Source organism: Acanthochromis polyacanthus, chromosome 8 (assembly GCF_021347895.1).
Source record: "Acanthochromis polyacanthus isolate Apoly-LR-REF ecotype Palm Island chromosome 8, KAUST_Apoly_ChrSc, whole genome shotgun sequence".
Classification (NCBI taxonomy): Eukaryota; Metazoa; Chordata; class Actinopteri; family Pomacentridae; genus Acanthochromis; species Acanthochromis polyacanthus.
Genome location: NC_067120.1, coordinates 40,106,860 through 40,114,060, shown reverse-complemented (window position 1 = coordinate 40,114,060; position 7,201 = coordinate 40,106,860). Strand labels below are relative to the sequence as shown.

Here is a 7,201-nt window from a genome sequence, read left to right as displayed (position 1 = left end):
TTGCAGGTTTTCCAGCTAAACTTTCAAGCTTGCAATAACAACAATAATAAAAAAACATTTAGTATTTACGAGAAGGAAAACTGTAATTTTTTGTGTTTTTTCATGAAGAAAACAGAAAAACTGGGGCATTATATAAAGTGATATTTAAAGAGTTAAAATCCTGAAAATAAACAAATATTTAGTAAAATATGATCACGACTGATGATAGAGTTTAAAAAAGGAAACTCAGTAAAAGTGGACAACTCTGTAAAAATTAAATATTTTCTGGCATTTTGTTTTTACAAGGACATTTCTGTGCATAAACAATAATTATAATACAAATAATACTACTACCAACAATAAAAATGATTAATAATAAATAACTTTTTTTATCTTGCACCATAAAAACAACCTTCCTCACAATTTACATTTTTATGACAGCACATCTAAACCTTTATGATGAAATCAGATCAACAATAATAATAACTTAATATTTGTGGTACCTAATAATAATAATGAAAACAACCAACATAAAGAAAGAAATACAATACAGTGACATACAATGATGATGATCATACATTATTTTTGAATTGTATTAAATTATTATCATTTATTGATTAATAATTCAATCAGTCAGATATGGGAGTCCTAATCAAAATATTTCTATTAAAAAATACATTAAAATGTAATTATGTACAATAATCTGAGGTCTTAACTTTTAAATTAATCGTGTATAATAGCAATAATAATTTCATGATAATAATTTTATCATTTTTTGCAGTGTATTAATAATAATAGTGATTATTATTGGCCGTGAACGCAGCTCCATGTGATCTCCAGACTTTCCCACGCGGCCATGAACGCAGCACAGCGTCACATGGAGCTGATCTGTTGGAGAGGCTTCAGAGGGAGAGCAGACAGAGGAAGCAGCTCACCTGTTCACTACCTGTTAACCTCCTATCCACCTCCTGGTCACTGTGGACTCGCCTCACCTGTTCGGACTCACCTGTTTGTTTCCATAGGAACCATGAGCGGCTCCGTTTCACCTCCGGCTAACTAAAACTAACCTCCTCAAACTGTGAGTAACTGACGGATCTGTGTCTTTATTTGGTCTGATTCTGTCTAAAACGTCTTTTAAACATCGTGCATCCGGTTAAACGTGAATATTTCAGCTTCGAAATTAAACCAAACAAGTTCTTCAGGCTGTCAGCGGCTGGGAGGCTTTTATTTTGAAGGAATGGAGGCTTTTATTCTTTATTTCTGTGTCTTTTTCTCAGTGAAACTACTTGTAGTTCTGGAGAAATGCTGCAGCTTCAGATTCTGCTTTAATCACCTCCTGCTCTGTGATTATTAGAGCTGCTAAATATTAAAAAATAAAACGCATTTCTTTGGTTTAAACTGTGAATGTGAAGCAGGAGCAGCTTTAAAGGAATAAATGGAGCAGAACATCTGGAGTTCTGTTCCAGAGGAGAGGTTATAGGGAAGAACAACATGAAACACACTCAAAAATATAAACGCAACACTTTTGTTTTTGCTCCCATTTTTTATGAGATGAACTCAAAGATCTAAAACTTTTTCCACATACACAATATCACCATTTCTCTCAAATACTGTTCACAAATCTGTCTAAATGTGTGACAGTGAGCACTTCTCCTTTGCTGAGATAATCCATCCCACCTCACAGGTGTTCCATATCAAGATGCTGATTAGACACCATGATTAGTGACCAGGTGTGCCTCAGACTGCCCACAATAGAAAGACACTCTGAAAGGTGCAGTTTTATCACACAATGCCACAGATGTGGCAAGATTTGAGGGAGCGTGCAATTGACCCTTCTCTAAGCCCCGCCCCCCTTGGTTACTGTTGCTACGCCTGTCAAGCTTTCCCTCCTAGCATGAAATGTGGAGTTTTTAGCGGTACCGGTGAGTGATATTTCTCAGGAGATATGTGCAAATTTCTGGACATATTCTACAGCGATATCAGAGAGAAGCAGACAGAAGGGTCTCCAATATGCTTTTGAGAACAACATTCACCAAATTAAATGTTGGCGGAGTGCAAATGAAGAGGACGTTAAAATGGAGAGAAAAGCGCACAGATCTCAGTGTAAGCTCCAAACACCCCATGTATTGTCACTTCATGTCAAAAATAATCATTAGAACAGCAATGTTCTTGTACAGCAGGGTAAGCCGATATGTATTATATACATTTAAATTAATGTTATGTCAACTGTCATTATCATGTGTCTGCCCATTTCTTACTAAGGTAAATTTGTGTTTGTTTACAGCGCACCAGGATATTGCTCACATATAGGGGCTGATCGATACACTTGATCTCATTAAGGCACAGCAAAGCCCAGCAATATCTTGCACAAGTTTGCCACAACAGTGGCACAAACCAAGGGGTTACAACATTAGTGCAGTACCGATCTCATGTGTTGTTGTCGCCAAAGCCAGACGTGAGCGTAGGCAGAGACCCGTAGATTGATGCTACAAAGGAAGCAGGTAGCTCAAGTTTTAAGAGAAGTAACCTTCCATTGAGACGTCTTTCTCTGCTAATGTTATCTGACCTAACACACAGAGCTACGGTTAGCTAATGTTAGCTAGCAACTTACCTTAGAACAGACATAGGTGTTCTTATTGATTTTGGAGGGATTCCGCTGATCATGCGGTCTCCCACACTGCTTAATCCACACGCGGCACCTTTCTTCTTGTGTCTTTGGCTTGGGGAATGCAAAAAAATCAACACCACCCTCCAAGCTTTGCGGATAACGAGTGTCGGACTTGCAAGTACCGTACGCACACCGCTTCGGCATATTGTCTTCTGCTGAAAGCTTGACAGACCTCTTGGGCCTAGTTACAGTTGCTAAGGTAGGATTGGACAGCAGCCATTTGTGGGATGGGCTTAGCACAGGGTCAATTGGCATGCTGACAGCAGGAATGTCAACCAGAGCTGTTGCTCGTGTGTTGAATGTTCATTTCTCTACCATAAGCCGTCTCCAAAGGAGTTTCAGAGTATTTGGCAGCACATCCAACCAGCCTCAACCACAGACCACGTGTAACCACACCAGCCCAGGACCTCCACATCCAGCATGTTCACCTCCAAGATGGTCTGAGACCAACCGCTGGGACAGCTGCTGAAACTGTCGGTTTGCAGAACCAAAGAATTTCTGCACCAACTGTCAGAAAGCGTCTCAGGGAAGCTCATCTGCTGCTCGTTGTCCTCATGGGGATCTCCACCTGACTCCAGTTTGTCGTCGTAACCGATTTGAGTGGGCAAATGCTCACATTGGATGGTGTCTGGCACGTTGGAGAGGTGTTCTCTTCACGGATGAATCCTGGTTTACACTGTTCAGGACAGATGGCAGACAGCGTGTGTGGGTGAGCGGTTTTCTGATGTCAGTGTTGTGGATGGAGTGGTCCATGGTGGCGGTGGGGTTATGGTATGGGCAGGCGTCTGTTATGGACCAAGAACACAGGTGCATTTTATTAATGGCATTCTGAATGCACAGAGATACCGTGACCAGATCCTGAGGCCCGTTGTTGTGCCATACATCCAAGAACATCACCTCATGCTGCAGCAGGATAATGCACGGCCCCATGCTGCAAGGATCTGTACACAATTCTTGGAAGCTGAAAATGTCCCAGTTCTTGCATGGCCAGCATACTCACCGGACATGTCACCCATTGAGCATGTTTGGATGCTCTGGATCGGCGAATACGACAGCATGGACCAGTTCCCGCCAATATCCAGCAACTTCACACAGCAATTGAAGAGGAGTGGACCCCCCATAAAACCAAACTGCACCTTTCAGAGTGTCCTTTTATTGTGGGCAGTCTAAGGCACACCTGTGCGCTAATCATGGTGTCTAATCAGCATCTTGATATGGCACACCTGTGAGGTGGGATGGATTATCTCAGCAGAGGAGAAGTGCTCACTATCACAGATTTAGGGGCTGTTTACACGAGGACGCTTGCAGGTAAAAACGTCAAAATATTTCAACAAAACACCCTATCGTTTATACGAGGACGGCGTTTTGGGGTCTTAAAAATGCAAAAATTTGAAACCGGCCTCCAGAGTGGAAAAGTAGAAAACGCTCCGCCGTTACGTTTCCGTCTAAACAGCAAAACGCAAAACTTTGCCGAGATCTGACCACGTCCCGTACGCGATTACGTCACATACGTGCGCCGGTGCTTTGGTTTGCCGGCCGGTACAAGGACATAAACAAAGATGTGTGATTATTTCCATCCTTCGTACCTTCAAGCAACTCTGGCAGCTCTATGTACACTACAGGAGTCGTACCAACAAACGTACAGAATCTGTACAGATTCCATTCATGAACATTTACCGTGGCGGAGATCCGAAAAGGGAGATAGTACGCATGCGCGTAGACATGGCGGAGTTTTATCACAGCACCACCCAGCTGCCTGGCATGCATATCCAATCGAATTCCACACACTATAGAGTCACGTATATACGCAGATTTCCTTCAAAACCGCTCGTCTAAACGTGAAATGACAGGATGCCAGTTTTGCGTTTTCTGTTAAGATGGTCCTCGTATAAACGTAGCCTTAGACAGATAGAATATTATGAACAATATTGGAGAGAAATGGTGATATTGTGTATGTGGAAAAAGTTTTAGATCTTTGAGTTCATCTCATAAAAAATGGGAGCAAAAACAAAAGTGTTGAATGAATGCAGAGTCCTAAAAAACTACATATAATAAGCTTTATATTCATTTTAAATAATATTGTTATTGATAATAACGCTGTGAAATGGTTCCATTTCTGTCTTAACGTGTCAGAATAAATCATGGAACGTGTCCTGGGACCAGTCCAGCAGCAGCAGTGGATTAGTGGGTAGAAAACATGAAGTGTGTGTTTCTCTGCAGCTCCACATGATGTTTAGCTGCTCTGACACATGCTGTGTAATTCCACATCATCAATTAGTGCCGGCGTGAGTAACGAGGAAGAGGAGGAGGAGGAAGATATGCTAATAGGTGAAGCCTCCCACTGCTGAAGCATCTGCTGCTTGGTCCTCACACATCACAGCCTCTCTGCTCTGCTCTGCTTTAAACGCTCATTAAAGCTCTTTACAGCTCTGAGAGCAGAAACAGGAAGCAGAAAACCAAAGGAAAAAGACGAGTCGGTAGAGAAACACAAAAACATTTAATGATTCTGGAGAAAACTGAGAAAACGAGGCCAGAAAGGTTCAGAAACGATGAGATAATGGTGAGAATAACAATAAATATCTGAGAAATAAAGACACTTAAACTGGTTTAAATGCTGTAAAGTAAAATTTTACACTCAAACACTGATAAAGAAGAACTTCCTAATAGTAAACACAGAAAGCCTGAAGAGAGGAATGAACTAAACAGAGCCGTTAGTTTGATTTAAATCCTGGTAAACGTCTGTTTGCTCTCAGAGTTATCGACCGAACTAAAGCAGGAAATCAGCCTTTATGTCAGCAGAGCAGATAAAAGCTGCCATTATTTAATTTAGGCTCTTCAGAAACGTGGTTTATGACGAAGAACCAGCAGAGATGATGAAGGTGATGATGATGATGATGTTTCAGTGAGTATTTAGTGTAAACCATCGATTATTGACACTCAGGTAAAACAGGAGCTTAAAGACGGTTTACAGATAAGTCATGATTTATACCAATAACTAGCAGCAGCCTTGTGTTCAATGTTTTAATGTTATTAATGGATTATTGTATTTTTTTAAATCATATTTTGGATGTTAAAGACGAAAACATCTTTTTAAAAAATGCCACAAGTATTCTATTTTTATCAGTGCTGGGACTTTAACGTGTTTATTTTGATTCATTAATTACAGAAAAAGTGATGTGCTCAGAAAAATAACACATTTAATCACACCTTTCTCAGTGCCCTGAGTTCTGGCGCTCCTTTTAGTCATTTTGGTCGGTTTTTAAAAAAATCTTCTTTTTGAACAAAGAACTTTTAAGTCATTTTAGGCTGCTTGTTGAGTCATTTTGGACGTTTTTTCTGATTTCGGACAACTTTCAAGTCATGGTGGACAATTTTAAAGCAATTTCAATCTGTTTTGTGTAATTTTGGAGAACTTTAAAATCACGTTGGACGGCTTTAAAGGAATTTCAGGCATTTTTAAAATGTAGTTTTGGACATTTTTTTGTTATTCTTGGCGACTTTGCCGTTACGTTGGAGAATGTTTCAGTCATTCAGGAAAATTTATGATCTCGTTGGACCTTCTCAAAGTCATTTTACTCATTTCAGGTTTTTTAGTCATTCTGGACAAATTTACGTCATGTCGTATTACTTTTAGGTGTTTTTAGACCATTTTCTGATCATTCTGTACAACATTAGGAGACATCTGAGCCCGTCAAACATCTCCAGAAGCTGCTTTTGTTTTGCAAAATGACAACCCTAGAATTAGGACTTCTTCCATCCCCGAATGGACTCTGGACGGAGCCGGACACCAGAACGTCGACACAGAGCTCGTCTGTTTGCTTTGGATCGTTTCTTTTCTCTCGTGGAGCCTGACGAGGCCTCCGGCTGTGAAAACATGTCAGCAGCGTTTAATGCAGACGTGTGGAAGACGTCATGTGACACCGACCAATCAGCAGCCAGAAAAACCTGCCGAGTCAGATTCCTGGTGGACTCATTCTGCCACCACGCAGCAAAGCATGACGGGAAAACCTGAACCACAGCTGCTGACGGCTGATTGGTCCTCCCACCGTCCATTAATTACCGATTATTTGCTCCAAAGATTTTCAGTTTATCGTCAAAATAGTAAAGAAGAAGCTGCACAGACAGACTTTCTGACACCTTTGAAGGCATTTTAGGTCGTTTGTTTTGTCATTTTGAACGGTTTTTAAGTCATTTTGGGGCATTTGTTGCATGTGATTTAAGTAATCTAGTCATTTTTTGCCATTTTAGACAGTTGTGTTGTCATTTTGGAGAAGCTTTAAGTAGTTTCTCTCTGTTTGGTGTCATTTTGGAAACTTTCCTTAATGTTTGGAGAATGTTTAAATCACGGTGGACAGTTTTTCAGTAACGTCAGGCAATTCTTTTCATATTTTGGACATTTTTTTGTCATTTTGTACTTTTAAATCATGTTGGATATTTTTAAGTCATTTTAGGAAATTTGTTTTGTCATTTTGGGCAGTTTTGAAATCATTTTGGACGTTTTTATTTGGATATTTCATTCAACTTTTAAATGACACTCGACTATTTAAGTCATTT

The 7,201-nt window shown here is 40.2% G+C and overlaps 1 protein-coding gene across 1 annotated transcript in view; it reads left to right on the top strand.

The window, feature by feature from the left end:
* The first annotated feature begins 860 nt into the window (after positions 1 to 860).
* ppfibp2b (PPFIA binding protein 2b) overlaps positions 861 to 7,201 on the top strand; it is a 108,545-nt gene continuing 102,204 nt past the window's right edge. The window contains 1 exon segment of the mRNA XM_051952775.1: positions 861 to 1,057. The gene's annotated coding sequence lies outside the window, so the exon portion shown is untranslated.